Raw genomic sequence first — 18126 nt, 5'->3', positions numbered from 1 at the left:
GGTCAACTCAAATTCAAAACTACATACCTTGTCATGCATAATACATTTTTAATTATGTCATCAGAAAGCTTACCGCTCACTGGGGACAGCTTACTTTGTTAAATAAATAATTGTTAAAGTAATTTGCTATGTCAAATGGTTTAGTGATAATTCAATTCAATGAACAAAGGATTTTTACTCATTTTACTTCTACCCATGACTTCATTCAGTGTTCTCCATAGTTCTTTACTATCGCTCAAACACTCATCAAATTTTGGATTGATAGTGTTGTTGTTTTTTTTTGTCTATTCATATTGGAAATTGTATTCCTTAGTTTTTTCAATAAGTCTCTTTCCTGCATACATGTTCTCAATTCATCATCAAGCCTAGAGGCTCTGATTGCGCTGACAGAGAGCTTCCTCACCGTGGCATGTTTATCACAAACAGCAGAAAATAATTTCATAAACTTGGACAATGCATCCTCTGCATCCATAATCTCCAGTACATTATCCCAAAGGATCTTTTTTTATATCTTCAAGAAACTCTTTTTTCAGAGGGGGGAATCCTGCTGCCTTACGGCTAATCCCATTATCACCCTTTTATTGTTTTTTCCTCTACGTGTCATCTTTGCACGCCAAGCAAGCCAGGGTCTTCGATCCATAGCAATCAGTAAACTGTCAGGCTTTCTTACCGGCTTGGAAATGTTGAAGATGTAGTTGTCCAGTCAAGATGTAGTTGTCTAGTCAGGCCTATGCATCAGAAGCCCAACAGGCCCAGAAGCCTATCAACTTTGACTACAGCCACAAACTCCTCAAATTGCTGTAATGTAATCCACAATATTGAAAGAAAGTGAAAATCAGCAACAACTTGAGCTGCGGAAGAGCTATATTTAAGAAATTTAAGTTCCAGAAAAGACTTTTATTTTATTCTAGACAGCTATATTCTCAGAGCAGAGACACAGCACCCCTGAGTTAGGCAATGGTCTGTAGTGTGCGCTATAGAACCTTTATATGAACATGTAATAAAGTCCTCCTCCTGTGTTTCTTACTTGTTGATTTAGTCATAGGCCTATGAGTGGAGATTTTTGTATCCCTCTTAACCCTCCACACTTGGCATTATCAGTTTTGCGCTGTTGAGTAAAAATGTATTTGATATAGGCCTACTTGTGTTGCAGGAATCCGACCTGACAGGACTGAAGTATACAGGACATTTCGCCATAAGAAATAAGCCCCTTGGAACATTTACCGTCCACCTGTCGATCAAGGCAGAAACCTTCCAATCCCTCCCATTTACAGATATGAGTCAGACTTATTTAGAACAGATTGGAAAAGTATTGGGTATTACCCCAACCTGTCTTTTTAGAGGTGAGAACATTACAAGTCAACCTGCTTGAAGTTATTTTTCCAAGTAACCCCTGAAATAAGAAGTATGTTGAGGCATTATTTAGCCTGTTTTTATTTATTTATTCAATTAGTTTTTATTATATGAAAGACATTGTCATTTTTATCATACTGTATGGGCATGGTACAGTAAATCAATATTTTATTAATGAATGAAAAATAGGACAATCTTGGTTCAGATCAGGAAAAACATGACTAAAACATTTAGTATTTTACAATAGTTGTAGTAGCAAACCATCTTCTCACAGGAAACACATTATTAGTATTCACAATTCACTTGAAACCAGTTAAGGTGTGAGTTAAGGTGTGAGTTTCAAGTAAATTAGAATCATTTATTCATTTATAATCATTATTTATTCTGTCATCCTCTACTGGGCAAGAAGCAGGAGATGAGAGGGATAATTGTAACTTTTTCACCAGTAGCTTTGTTTAACAACTATTCACTGCCTCCACATTCATAGTCCAATTTCTATATGTAGATGACATGACATGATAATAAACTCATTGACTTTTGTGATGAGTTTTAACTTTTTATTATTTGACAATTTCTAAACTGGCAAACACAAATTCAGCTGCTGAACTGAAACCTGATTCTATTGTGAGTAAAAGAGAATATGTCCACCATACGACCCCTCTCTTTGTTTCCAACAACATGAGCAGAATTATGAATATGTGACAAAAATACACACAGTCTCAGTGGAGAGATCCCACCTACGCAGCGGTACAAATGTTAATTTCTTATTGAGAACCTCCTCTCTCTCCCAGGCAATCTGTCATGCTGATGGGAGGAACGAAAGAACCTCCAATCCCCAGATGTCCACAACAGACAGACAGGTGAGTATGTAAGGGGTATTTCAAGATTCCAGATTCAATACTTTATTGCCATGCAACTAAGTTGCTAGGGATTCATAGCATTCAAAGCATTAATAGCAGGACAGTCCATACCCGTCAAAAACACATGTAGACATATATAGACACAGAACCTTTGTCCTGCTTTTACCCAATAGCAATTTTAAAGTCCATCACTTTTTCTCACATTTTTGTATCAATTGACACCAAATTTGGGGAACTTCATCTCCAGACTGTCCTCCACAAATTTACAATTAAGATTTTTGATGTATCAAAAATTGAGCCCACAGTGCAATAAAACATTTTACTGCATACAGTAGTGTGAACAAATTCTGCAATTTCTTGCATACTAAATCTTTGATGTTCATGGAAAATTCACAACATTCGAAGATCACTCTAGTGTGCAAAATTTCAGAATTTATCTCAAAAAGTGATCTACACTACACCATTGCAGCAAGTGCAAAAAAGAGCATCTTTAAACATCAGTTTCTCTATGTTGTCTTAACCAAGTACACACATTTTAAAAATGTTCTAGTGAGAAATTAATTTTTGACAGTGGTTTGAAATTCTGCATTTTCATGCAGTTCTGCCCCTTGTCTACTACATTTTGTAAGGCCACTTGTATCACCACTTAGATAATAGCTCCCTGAGATCAGCACCTGCCGACGGTGTCAAAGGCTCTGTGTTTGAGCCAACCCAGTCTCACGTCAGTTTGTGATGGCATTACGAAATTAAATCTATTAGAACGTCATACCATTACGTAATTGTGAAGATTTACGTGTTGGGGTCACGTTTTTTATATTATATACGTTTTAATACTTTCTGCAACTCGGCTGCAGCAGAGAAGCTGGATACAGCTTTGATATTATTGGTATTTTTAGCCCAATAACCGCTGTTTTAATCAACATTTATTCACCAGATCTTATCACGGTTTATATGTATTTCTTTTAATGTTATTATTTCGGTCTATTTCGGACAGGGAAGCTGGATTGCTTTGTTGTTTATTGATATTTTTAAAACTATAACGCTATCAACATGTATTTAGCTGTTATCATGGTATGCATTTCTTTATTTTTATAATATTATTTCGGTCTTATTACCGGTGAAATATTACAATAAATAAGACAGAACAGTAAGCTACGATATGAGCCGAGCTGGGCGCATTCAATGCCGATGTCCCACGATGCAATGCGGGCATTCATTCTCAGATAATCAGACGGCGATCAGCGGGTCTATAACGCCAGTATCGCTTCAATGTACGTAAGGGATAATTTAGATCGTTGTTATAGCGAATACAACAACGACGGGGTGATTAGGACCCCGACGCCAATCTTCTTCTAGCGGATTTATTGATAGCTCTCCTTCGGAGGGAACAGAACTGCGTCCATTGCAACGCTCTGCTATGCATGGCAACGGTGTGTTATACTTAGCAACGGTCCATTATCAAGAAAATAACAGACCGCATTCTACATTAGAATATAAGCAAGCCATGTAATAAATATATATAATCAGTAGTTTTGTCACCAGCAACAAAACGTTGCTCAGTTTTGTTCCAGTAAGTTATGCATCGTAATAACGCCGCCGTTTGCTGCAGCCGAGTTGCAGAAAGGATGCTTCTCATTGAAATACATTAGTATAAAAAACGTGACCCCAACACGTAAATCTTCACAATTACGTATCACGTTCTAATAGATTTAATTTCGTAATGCCATCACGAACTGAAGTGAGACTGGGTTGGTTTGAGCCCCTGCTGTTGCAAGACAATCATACTATATCTGATCAGGTACTGTGTATAACTACCCTGCATGTTTAAAATGTGTCTTTGCATTAACACACCTGATTTAAATTAACAAGCAGTTAAGTTAGTGAAGTCATGTTATTAAGTCAACTCGGGTTGACTCAATAAAATAAATTACAGGCATCTATATGTTGTCTAGACAAAGTACACAAATTCTAAGAATTTACTTGTGATTCATTATTTTTGACAGTATTTTAAAATTCAGCATTTTTATGCAGTCCTGCACATTGCCTACTCAATGTTGTGAAGCTAGTAGTGTCATCACCTGGCCAACTGCTCACTGAAGCGCTTACCTTCAGACCCAAAGGCTGTGAGTTCAATCCCCAAGAGTTATGATGAGATGTTTGGCACTTCTGCTGACAGAACGCTCATGTACTTGCCATTTCTCTCCTCTTCTCCATTCACCCCTCTTTCCTTTTCATCTTTAAAATGCTCGGCCCCGACCATCGCTGTAGAGCAGCTATAATTAGGGTTAGGTTTTACTGTAGATTCATTTAATCCTTAAAAACAATGTCCTTTGGAGTCTGCAGTATTTGGGGGTTTTAAAACTAAAACTACCGTACAACATCAGATTAGCATGCAAGACTGTTTTTGCACAGGGGTCTCATTTTCTTAGTTGTGTCTATGTGTGTCTTGTGTCTAACTTCTCTCTTTAATTGTATAATCTACACCACTTATATTGAAGACAAGAAGCTCAAATGTGCATCATGGTCAACTGCATTCAAAACATTTCTTCGTAGTTGTAAGTAGTGACAGTTTAAGTTGAACTACGAAATATTAAAGTTGAAGATAAATGATTAATTATTTACTAATGTTAAAGCAACATTGCATAACTTTCATATTTTTAGCGATTTGGCACCTGTCACAAACCGGTTCTAAGCATGTGACAAAGAGGGGAAACCAGATAGATTAAAGGGCCCCTACAGTTTCAGAGTGTAATTCACATATACACTGTTGTCGTAAATATGAACAGCTGTACACATGCATTTGTTATAATTACTTTAATTATGATCAAAAGCTAGCTGACGAAAGCTATACAATTAGCATTTTGCATTACTTCAGCAAAAAGTACAGCTTTCTGTCCATCAAGAAACTCCGTTAATCAATTAGTCGAGGCAGAGCAGCCAGAGGACATCAGAGGGTAAACTAGAAAGTTCTAACTGCTAAAATCATAATTTCTTTCAATTCATGATGAATTCATTAATTCATTGGTTGTTAAGACCTCTTATGACTTTTTTTCCAAAGTGATACCTTCAATCATAAGGTGCAGAGGATATTTATTTCACTGTGGACCTCCCTCCTAATTACAGCTTACATTTTGTCACTGGGAATCTCATACTTCATCCTTTCTGCTGCCCCAACTGGGCAGTGCCAATCTGTACAGTGGCATAGCCATGCCACGCCAACACAACATCCCCTGATGGGAGAACAGGTGTTGGACAGGGTCCAGTGGAGCAGAGCAGAGCGGGCTGCCATGATATATCAGATGAACTGGCCAGCACCGTCTCCTCTGGCCCGAGGGAGGGGGACCCAGCCATTTATAAAGTGTGTGTGTGTGTGCGCACGCGTGCATGCGTGCGTGTGTGCCTGTGTGTGGTTCAGCAAGGGCAGCAGCAGTACAACAATGAGCGCCAACAAAAGTGATTGGGAACCAAAGACCCAACAGGGAGGCAGACCATCTAGGAAATCCCTTAACAAAAACTGTATATTTTAGCTTGAAGCAATTAAAAATGTTACAACCCACAAAGGGCATACTGTTTTGTCATGTACCCAGATATGAGATATGTAGATGTCAAATTAAAAGACTGCAAAGTTTAAGCTTAGGCATTTTTATATGATTTATTAAATTACCAAAGAAGCAGAAGTTTTTTTTCTTCTCCTGCATTACATCGAATCATATTTTTCCAAAGTTTTGGGTGGCCTTAAAACCGTTCTAATGACCCATTTCTGTTTCCTGACTCAGACCTTAAGAAACTGGTTTATTGGGTTTTTGAGATCAGTTTCTTAAGTCCCTTTACTGCTAATTTTACAGCCTATATGACACTGAGTATGATGATTTGCGCAGTCGCTGTGGAGCCATATTGGCCTAGGCAAGGCTTGTAGTTCCTGTTAATGGGTTGAATATAATATTTTATGTCCCGTTGCTATAGCCACGGTGCTTAACTTGTGATGTTAAAATAGTCAGGCCCATTCATTTTAGTATAAATACTTCACTTCGCTTCAAGACACAGACTGAGCTGTATGTAAAACATGTCTATTTGAATGTGCCCCGGCAGAGGGAAAAGGTATTGCTACTTTATACATAATGACGGCCCAGGTCGTTTGGCTGAGAATAATGGCGGTTTCACTGCAAAGCATATCACTCTCATTAGGTTTTTACACACTGGTCGTGCCTAACTGGAGATGCACTTGCCTGGACACACACACACACACACACACACACACACACACACACGCACGCATGCATTCAAACACAGAGTGCACCTACACACAGGCACACAAACACGCACACATATCCATCTCCAAAGTCATTAAATCCCTTTGAAAAGAGGCCTCATTTGAGAGAAGCACTAAAATTTTTAATCATTTTATTACCAAAAGAGTATTTAACAAGTGGGTAATGAAACGCCAAAGGCAGGTTAGCTGAGTTTAACCTTCATAGAGGAAGCCATGTATCACATGCTGCCCTGAGGCATGGTGGGACAGAAATGTCATCCTCCATTATCCACCATACCTGAAGTGTGGCGTTGCGCGGCTGGCAGGCAGGCGTCTCGCTCTGTAAGGCGAGGCTGATGGGAAATTAGAGGGAATTCAATTAATGGACGTTTTTTACGCACCAGGGAGAGGGCACAGCTGCACACACATCTTAATGTGTGATGCACAGACATCGTAACAATTGTAACACACTGTACCTCAAAGCATATCCCACACATCTCACACTGTCAGGGGCTACTGATGGGACAGGAGGGCAAGAAGAACACATGTTTTTTCCCTGGTTTACAATTGACGGTCCGTCTCTTTCTTTAGCTCTCTTTTGATACCTCCACTACTTAACTTTCGGTCTTCCACACTCTGCTAGAGAGTTGGTTCTGTTGAATCCCCTTCTCTCTGTCTCTCTCCTTGAGGTGATGGTATAGCGGGGCCACTCCACTGCTTTCCCTCAGCAGGTCAATTAAGGAGAAAATGAGGCAGAGGGGGACACTCTCAGTATGTCACCATAAAAGAACCATACTGTACCTACCTACCTGCCTGCCAATTGCTCATATAATATACCATTAAACTGCCCTGCAGTGTAAGTGCAAGTCTGACTGTGTGTGCATATGTGAGAGGAGACAGAGGGAGCAAGAGTCAGGTAGAAAAGCAAAAAGGGAGGGGTTGAATCATATACCTGTTAGGGAATGAAAAAAGCAATCGCCATGTCCTTAAGGGAGGGAAATACGCCAGCCACCTCTAATAGCACCAAATACAGGCCCATACATTATATCCTGCAATTTCTTTGACACAGGAATATTTTATGGCTGATAACAAAAATACTCTATTTTCAATAACAAGCTTCTGCGGTACTTAGAGGGACTGGCCCCCAAAGTTAATTGAAAAGTGTCCTGGCTCTCATTTGCATAAGAAACACATTTAAAGGTGAAAAATTATAAATAAATATGCGGCCACCTGTGAAATATGGCTTTTGGCCTGCTGGTCATTTATAACTTAGCCTTTAATTACGTGACAGGCTGGGGTACTGCAGCTGTAATGAGAGGCTGAAGTGATGGAGAGGAGTGTGTGAGAGACAGAGGGCTATAGGTCATAATGAACAGACAAACATGCATGCAGACGCACACAGATGGACAGATGCACATGGTCATACACACAAAGATGGACCAGCCAAAATCTATACACTGAATCTTTTTACCTGGATGTCCATGGGTTTATACAGACTGTTAATTCTGGTTGAATTATTTGTTTTCCCCACGGTGAGCTCATTCGATCAAATAATAGAATTTGTAATTCCAATAGTGACCTCTGTAATGTGAATGAGTGGTTAGTTGGATATCTTGGCCTTCATAACATCTCAATCTAAGTTAGTGGACAATCGAGTAATACCATAGTCTTGTACATTGCTGACGTGCCGGATGTTCCTCTCCTCTCACTATCTCTGCTATCGAGGCTTAGTGCCACCCGGGACGGTTGTGATTGGTCTAAAGAAATGCAAGCAAGCCACAGCGATTTTTACCCTATCACAGAATAGATAGGCAATGTGGCCAAACCATACTCCAGCACTGACATCAGACATTTGTTTCTTTTTTTTTCTTGCTCAAAATTACAAATAAACACAGTAAAGCAAAGAAAAAAGTTTAAAAAACAAATGGGGGAAAAAAGGAAAGATGTGATCCCTGTCGAATATTTATTATTTTATTATATATTACAGTATATGTATCATAATTCCTTCCCAATTTTAAAATTGACTGTAAATGTAGGCTCACCTGACTGGTATTATATCTCATAATGATTCAGTAATTTACTGCATTTTGAATTTACTTTGTCCCAACAGGAAATATTAAACTGCTCTGGATATGTTGTGTTGCAAATTTCAGACAGACAACCAGGCATGTTACAGTAAATGACAGACATATTGGCAGTTAAAGTGTCGTACAGGCAGGTTAAGACAAACGTCAGGCAGAAAGACAGACAGGTAAGCATTACACATCAGACAAATAGTTAGACAAAAGACTGTGTGGTGGATATGCAGTGTGTGGTACTTCTATGGTACTGTCTCAGTGTCTCCTCCCTCCCTCCCTCCCTTCCTCCCTCCTCTTTTATGCATAAAGAAAACAGCTTGCATTGCCCTGCAGGTACTACCAGAGCACTATGCTGCCACACACCGCTTTCACTTTCACCTTCACACCTTCTCTGCGGTCACTTCCCGGTAGAGCTTGCGTCGCAGCAGCGGCACTTCCTGGGGTGTTCTTTCTCTCTCTCCTCATCTCCTTTTTTTTAACCCTCTTTCTTCATCTCTGAATAGGGAAGGAGGGAGGGAGGCAGAAGCATGCCCCGGCCCGACTCACTAAGTCCTATTATAAGTAGAAGAAGGCGATATTTCACCATTTCACCCCCCAGAAATATTACAAGATAGACAAGCAAGCGGGTGCTAATCCCTGGGATGAAATTAGCAGCGGAGGGGTTAGCGGCAGGATGGAGGGATGATAGAAAGGGGGGTTGGGGTGGGTAGCTGAGCCCAGCTAAAGGCAACTCGTCCACAGGGATAATTACAAGATGCTCCCGGGATCTGTCTGTCTGTCGGTCTCTATGCTGGGCTGGCCTTCATTTTTGATGGCTCTATTTTCAACAAGAGGGGCCTAGTTCTCTCACTTGCTCTGTGTGTGTGTGTGTGTGTGTGTGTGTGTGTGTGTGCATGTGTGTGTGTGTGTGTGTGTGTGTGTGTGTGTGTGTGTGTGTGTGTGTGTGTTGCCCTTTCTTTCTGTGTCTCAAGTGCTTCAGATACATAGTAAAAGCTATTAAAATTGAAATTGTTCTAGGGGCTGTGAGCGAATGGGGGAGAGAAGCGACACACTCAACCCCCATGACAGACTGTTTAATAATGGGTGGACTCTGTGTGTGTGTGCGTGTGTGTGTGCGTGTGCGTGTGTGCGTGCGTACGTGTGTGGGAAGAGAGCATATGACCCAACTGGCAGGCCAGGTGTGAATGTTTCCTCTTATTTCAAGCTGTACTTTTCTCTTATAAAAGTAATACAATTTGGATATTGTCTCTGAAATTCATAATAAGTTCCACCATATTTAGAAACTTTAACATGATCTATTTTCTTTTTTTTATTATTTTTGGGGCTTTTCCCTTTATTGACAGTGTATAGACCAGAGAGATGGGGGATGACACGCAGCAAAAGACAGCGGGTCAGATTCAAACCAGCGCCGCTGCAGGACTCAGCCAACATGGGGCGAACACTCTTATCTGGGTGAGCTAGAGGCCGCCCCGATCTCTTCTCTTTAATCCTTTAACATTAGTAATGTTGCCAAACTTCAGGATCAGTTTACGGAAGGGGCCAAACTGTTAACGCAAGAGTTCCATGTACTTTTTTACCTCACCCTGAATTTTACAATTATATACAAATCAAACATAATTAAGAGTAACAGTAAAAACAGTTAAATATCAGCTTATTTTAATTTACCTACATTACAGGTATAAGTGAGTGAGTCCCTGCTTCTCCTCCCCTAAACCCCCTCTCTCTCTCTCTCTCTGGTCAGTGGTGGGAGGTGAGCTTGGCAGCAGAAAGCTTTGACCAGCACACTGCCCTCTAGGGAAACAATGACTTTGAGAGGGGTGGAACTCACTCACACACACACACACACACACACACACACACACACACACACACACACACACACACGCACAAAATGAAGAATGGAATGGGAAAACTCATTCATCACTTTAACAAATATAACAGGCTATTGTAGGAGTTCGCAAAATAGGAGACAAAAGCTAAAGCAGTTGCACTTAGGCCAATGGCTGCATTCACTCAGCCACATATGTGTAGCCTCTGTGTGCAATACACACAGACACAGCAACACACAAGCACAAAATGAAAGGATATTTCTTTTTGAAACTTGTATCTAAAAGTTGTCCTCATTCCAATTATTCCTGCCAACAGTAGCCTGTAATATAAAAATATATTTAAGGCATGTAATCCAAGGAGAGTTTCCCAGCTGATGTATTCTTGTAAAGACACTTGAATGTAACAGCAACACATCAAAGTCAGTGACTTTATATCATAATTTTCTTGTTAAACATATTTCAGTTTTATTCTTCCAGGAGTCAAACTTTCTTACCACTCATTGCAAAACAGTTTTATACTGAGTATACTTTTTTAGAGAAGATTGCCTTTCCTTTTTTGTGTTAAACTCTATTTATTTACATTGAGTGCGTGTGTGTTGAAACTAATCAAACATCACAGTCATTATTCAGTGTGTACCTCTCCTTAAGCGCATTGCTGAGTCTAAAAATGTTTGTCTTTTTCAAAACCAGAAAATGGTAGTTAGAGATTTGTGTTGCAGCTGAGGTGGTCCTCATAGGACCTATAGATGGTGCTCTATACCAGGAAATGACACTGGACTTTGATGGAATGTGGGCCGTAGCGCAGAATTAAAGTGTGTGTCTGTGTGTGAGAGAGCGAGAGGGAGAAATAGAAAAATAGAGCAAGAAGGAAACTGTGTGTGTTAGAGAGAAAGACAGAAAGAGAGAAAGAAGGGGGGGGGGGGGGGGGCGAGAGAGAGAGAGAGAGAGAGAGAGAGAGAGAGAGAGAGAGAGAGAGAGAGAGAGAGGGGTGTACAGTACCTGATGTTAACAGAATAGTCTAATGACCGTCCTTCTTTGTCTTTGAGCTGGCAGACAGAGTCATCCAGCACATTCAGCACCAGAATAGCTACAGAACAACCACGCATAAAGTGAAGTTATAAACAAAAAAGAGCACACTAGATCATCACGACAGGCAGAGCTAGGATGACATTTTCCTTCTGATAACATAACATAACTCAAAAATTCATCCAAATTCTTGGAAGCTCTTGTGGGTTCAATTAGTTTCAAAAGGTATTGTTTTACGCCTAGACTTCTATTAAGTATGTGCAGGTAAACAGAACAAGCTCTATATGGTTTAAACCTTAAATTACGAAGAAAAAAAAAAATTTAAGTTCAGTGTTAAACAGCGACATGGTCTGATAGTGTTTAATATTTTCCTACAATCAGAATGACTTCTTTTTACTGAAGCCATATCAGCATGTCATTCCCATTATGTTGATCACTATTTTCTCTTCTCAGTAATTATGGAGTAATTATGAAGTAATTAAATATAAAATTGTGGATTGTGAATTGTTCTACAGGAACTACTAATATGGAGAAAACACAGGACAGGTGGTGTATTTGTCTTATGGTTTCACCACGTCTAACTGTGATTAGTAAATTCAGTCAAGGTCAGGTGAGTAATTGGCCTGGTGGTTGCAAGCAGCTGTGTCACATTTTGTTACATGTAGTTACATTGTAATTACACTGTAATTATAGAAAAAAAAGAAAGCAGCACAATAATTGCTGTGTTACTCACTGAAAGTGAATGTGATGACTATAGTGATTTAATTCTTTGTCATGTTGAGTCACATACAAATGCATTTGATTTCATGACAATCATTATTACATTTGTCAAGAGCAATTACACATCAAAATGGCATATCACAAGCTATTTCCTCTATATTAATGCAAACTCTGTGGATAGACATTTCAAAAAATCATGACTGCAACTGTCTATTTATGTGATCCATTGAGCCACACAAATTTCATCTTGTTTTTATTCAGCTTTTGAATGAAGATGTTTCAGGGTAAAATCTGCATTGTGTTAGTGGCAATGACATTCATCTGACTGGCTGCAGCCTAAAAATAGAGTTACAGATGTGACCAATCAACATGAACAGAGCTGCAGTCTTGACAACAACCTACATTTTGCAAATTTGCATGCATGCATAGCCAAAATGCAGCAAAAAAAAGACACAAATTAAAAATCAAATAGAGATAGAGAGAAGAAGTGTTTACTTACAGATTTTCTGCCACAGCCACATTTTTATTTCTATTGTGAATATGCATAGCTAATAAAATAAATGAAGTGAATCACTGGAAATAGTATTCAAGTGCAGTGTAAACAAATCTTTCTGTATATTTTTTATTTTTTAGCTGACATTGTCTTTAGTAAATGATGATTAAAAACATCTGACCTATAATCCATGCACAGATCGTGAGAAAAGACATTCAAATGGTAGAAATCTCAAATCATCAAACTGGCTTTTTTAAGTTTCTCAGTTTTTGGTTTGAATAAAATATACATATGCAGAAATTAAAGATGTTACATAATTTGCCTTTTAAGAATGTAGTCACTGATTAAAAATTGCAGAACACTTTTGGACCATATGCTGCCTTATTGCCGCCAGTACAGGGATAGTTTAATACTATAGCTGCAGATGCAAGATCGCGTATGTCCTACCCTGCACTGAATATAAAAAAGGTGCCCTTGACAATGACTCAGCCTTTCTGTATTGATGCTTTCTGTACTTATTTAATTGAATCTTTCTGAGATGTATTCTTTGTTCTGTACCAGTTTGGTAGAAGAAGCAGGTGAGGTTTTAGACATAGAGTACAGGATGGTAAAAGACAAACACATTTTCTCTTCCATCTTCTCATAAATTGTGTGATTAGAAGTATTTTAAATATTGTGCCAACAAGGGCAATATCCCTATTCTTCTTCAAATAATTATAGAAAACCAATTCAGACTTTGTTATTTTTCATTATACTTTATATGATATTGATAATATTACACACTGCTGCTATTATTCCTGTGATGTTGTTTGTGTCCACTAAACCAACAACATCCGAATTTAGCATTTTAATCTTTCATTCTTGTGGAGTAACTTATTTCATTTGTTGCCTCCAGGGAGGTCAGAGGGAAAGGTTAACTATGTAATGGCCAACATGGGAACCTGTCAGGGTCCAGTCTCTTGCTCAAGGACACTACAGCAGGGAAATTGCTTGCTAAAAACATCAACCTCTGTGTATGTGAACAGAATCCCAACTGCTGTGACGTATTTGTGAAAAACCTAGAACATACATAACAAAATCTTTTAAAAGCAATGTTGCATGCACAGCATTTTCTAATAATTATGTTGTGGTAAATTTAATAACAGACTGTATATGTGCTGAAATTGGCCCTTCTTTTTTGAGCATGAGACTTTTTTGCTGCGTATTAAAAGGGTCAAAACGTTTTTTATGTCATTTATTTTAAACGTGTTAGATTTCATATTTATTTCCTATTAAATAACGTGTGCACTAAATGTGTGTGCATGCCAACAAAAATATGTTATAATTTTAATTTCCTTCATCTTGTTTATTGTTCAAACAAGCTTTGACTTGACCGTCATCACCTTCATACCCCCTCAAGGTGTCTCACACTTATAAGGACGCGTATACACACACACACACACACACAGATGCACGCGCGCGCGCGCACACACACACACACACACACACACACACACACACACACACACACACAATACTGGCTCTTTAGCACTCACCATTTTACTGTTCAGCATGTCCCACTCAGCAGTGTATGAAAATAAAGACAACGCCCTTGACAAAGACACTCCAATGTTGCAAGTCCGCTTTCTTTTTTCTTTTAAGTTTTCTGATTAGATTTTTTGCTCAACGCCGCTTTAGCAAAACTATGAGGCAGTCATAGACAGCTATCCTTACGTGTGGACGTCACTCTTCGTCCTTTAGTAGGAATTGAAATAAATTAAATATATTTTCAATACCACAATAAATGTTGAATATTAACTCAATCAATATACTGTCAAATTCCATTATCACTATTATCACTTTTTTATTATTAATATTATTATTATTATTATTATTATTATTATTAGTAGTAGTAGTAGTAGTAGTAGTAGTAGCAGTATTACAATTAGTATTATTTGGGGTGTATCACATGTTAAAAACGTGTTTGTTTGATGGTTCACTAACAATTAATTGCAGTTTAAATACATTTCATTTCAAGATTAAGACTGAAATTAAGCAATAGAAAATAAGACATAATAGTATGGAAGATTTCACTGCTAATTCATTAAATAGTGTTTTTATGATGATTTGAAACAGAACTAATACATTCATATGTATCAACGGTGCTGTTTTGAGTAGCTTTTCGTTTTCTTTAAGTTATATTGAGAATGACTTTGTCAGTATTACTATGATTTTAAAAATTCACAAGATTTTATTTCATGTTTTTTTTTTACTATTATTTAAAATAATCTGACAACTGTCTTGATATTTATGACACGTCTCAAGAACACATGAATACAGGCGTGCAGCCACACACACTCTTTCTCTCTTCCTCTCTCTCTCAACGCTGTGACTTTGTTGTGTGCATAATAGTTCCTAACGGTTACAACTAATGAATTGACCAGCCTTGGGGAGGTATATATATAAACCTATTAGCTTTAATAAAGTCTGAAGGTATAAAATTACTCTCTGAGGTATTTCACTATACACTTAGTACTCTCGCCAACCCAATAATACCAGCTTCTTTTCCTAGTACATTGTCACACACTTTGATTGCATTGTGGGGTCTGTCTGCACAATTATTTTCAATTTAACCACTTAGAGGACAGAGGAGAGAGAGCAAGAGAGAGAGATAGATAGATAGATAGAGAGAGAGAAAGAGAGAGAGAGAGAAAGAGATAGATAGAGAGAAAGAGAGAGAGAGAGAGAGAGTGGGTGAGATTTGGTGTCTCCCCACTTTGAGATGCACGTAACCTAAGAGTCAACTAGGAAATGGAGGCAGAATGTGAGGGAACAAGAGGAATCAAACAAATAGAGGGGAATGGAGAACAACGGAGAATGTAGAGGCAGACAGAAAGAAAAAGAGACACGAGGAGATATGAATTCCCTCCAGTTAGCTGAGTATGTGTATGTGGTCTCATTTGGCTGCCTCCTAATCCCTGATTCAATTTCCAGCCTTTAAACATGACGAATTACATTTCTGTCCTCACCTAATGCTTTTAACACATCCCTATAAGAGGCCTTAATCAGGTGAGATGGGCCCAATGTACGCACACACGCACGCACGCACGCACGCACGCACACACACACACACACACACACACACACACATTGGCTGATTAGCCTAGCCACAATGCTAGCCACCCTGGATAAGCCACCAGGTGGATAATGTGCTGCTTTAGCGCCTTAATTACGCCATAATCTGTTCAGCGCCTCAACCCCCTGCACAGAAGGACAGAGAGAGAGGGGGGTGGTGGAGGTGTGGGTTGGTGGGAGGTAAGGGGGACTGAAAGACGGGACAAGAGAAGAGTGGGTGGAGGGAGAAAGGGAGTTGGGAGAAGGAGAGGAAGAGAAGCCTGGAGGCACTCTGCTTCTCATACCTCCTTCCCCCCCTCGTCTCATCTCTAAACTATCCCTGCTGTGTTTTACCTGCTTGCATTGTGTCTCTCATTCTTTTCTGGTTTCTCTCCCTACATGCTTCCTTTGTACCTAAATTACTTCAGACACACTTTTGAACCCGTTTTGTTGCCGAACATACCTCAGCTCTCAGTCTCTGGCCAGTTTCCCTCTCCTTCTGTTTCCTGTGCATCTTGAAGCCCTACTGTATTTCATGTCACCCTCCCTCTCTCTTTCTTTTTATCCCTCCAACCCCCCACCTCTCCTGGTCGTTCTCCCTCTGTCCACCTCTCTCCTTTAGTTGCTGTGTGTCTTAGTATCTCGGGTCCTCCTGTACCCTGTACCTGTCACTGTGCGCAGCCCTTTGACAAATCACGTGAAGGGCAGACTGAGTTTTGTAGGACGAGACAAAGCTTAAACATATGGCTGCCGTGTCCCTAGGTGCTCTGCTGTGCGCTGTAGCAAGTCCCTGGGAGTCCTTATATATAACATTAGCTACCTGTCTGTATACCAGGATAGCTGCCTTTCTGTCTGTCTGTTTCTGTTTGTTGGTCTGTCCAGATATTTCTGACTGTCTGTCTGTTGGAGACACATGTTCTAACAATATCCTTACAACTGCCTGTTTGGCTAGTTGTCTGCCTTATTGACATTTTCATTGACTTTCAACCCTTAACTGTGGTAAATGTATTGGTTTACATTTGTAATAAATTATGAAAAGTATTGAAATGTATTCTTTGATGTCTCCATTTGACTGCATGTCAGTCAAAATGTCTGTATGCTCATTGGACAGCCATAAACAGCAGATTAGTGGTATATCTAAAAACAACAGAGAGATTCATTTAGTAATATTATTTATTTACACAATCGACAATGGACCTCATACACTTACAAGTGACAGCAGGTTTGACATTTATAGATGTTTGCAAAAGCCTCTTTCTTTGAGCTGGTGTTGGCTTAAAGTGCTCATATTGGGCTTTTTGGCTTTTTCCCTTTCCTTTATTGTGTTATATATCTTTTTTGTACACATTATAGGTTGACAAAGTGAAAAAGCCCAAAGTCCACCCCAAAGGCACCTTACCATCTCCAACAGAAAACACTGTTCACAAACTGTTCCAAACAGCTCTATTGTAGTCCAGCCTTTACTTCCATGCATCACTTTGTAACACACGTTATAACGCTTGCCTAGCTGCTAGCATGGCACGCCCTCATACTCTGCTTTTGACTGGGTAGTAGTCCTTACCTAGGTACTGTGCATGTGCGACTCCCAATTAATATGGTACAGAAGTGAGATGCCTCACTCTGTAGCTGAAACAGAGAGCTCAACACACAGGGTGAAAAGAGGAGCTGGAGCAATGTGCAGTACAACAAAAATATGGTGTTTTTTGAAAATTAAACCATGTAAACCTATTCTGATATAACCTCTAAATACAATTATGAACCTGAAAATGAGCATAATATGAACACTTTAAGGAATGAAATTGAACCATTTCTGTGGCAGGTCAAGTTGTTTTACTCAGCAGATGCATCAATGTTGTTCCGTATTTACCGAAGGCATTCTATTGAATTTACTTTTTTCATTTGATACCTCAGAATTTGCAAGAAACACACATGTGACCCAGTAGTATTATATGTATCAATGTCTGCTGGTTACTGTTCCTTTTGAGGTACACACACAAGCAAATCACATCACTTTTCCCACTAATGAAGATGAAGTGAGATATGAGTGTTTTCTCACTGCGCTCGATGCCAATAAAGTGCCCAATTTAATGCCAATTAGCCACTGCACCTCAATTTGTGTCATGTATGTTATTTATTCTTTCTTTCTTCCCATAATATCAGTCAACACAGGAGGAGAACTATATTTCCTTTGCTCAAAACTTGAAATACAAAGTGGCTTTCGGCAGAGACACAAACACAGACACACATGTGACACATGTAGTGCAGGTTCTGGTAAATCTAAACACACTCCAATCACAGTGAAAGGTTTACCTCAACACATGCAGACTTTGTGATTGGTTTAAAGAAATGGCAATAAACCAGAGCATGTTTTTCTCCCATCCGAGAATACTTTGGGGACTTGGCAGACCCTCCTCCGCAGCACCGT

The sequence above is a fragment of the Perca flavescens genome, chromosome 1, assembly GCF_004354835.1.
Source record: "Perca flavescens isolate YP-PL-M2 chromosome 1, PFLA_1.0, whole genome shotgun sequence".
In the NCBI taxonomy this organism is placed as follows: Eukaryota; Metazoa; Chordata; class Actinopteri; order Perciformes; family Percidae; genus Perca; species Perca flavescens.
This window is presented reverse-complemented; position numbering follows the sequence as displayed.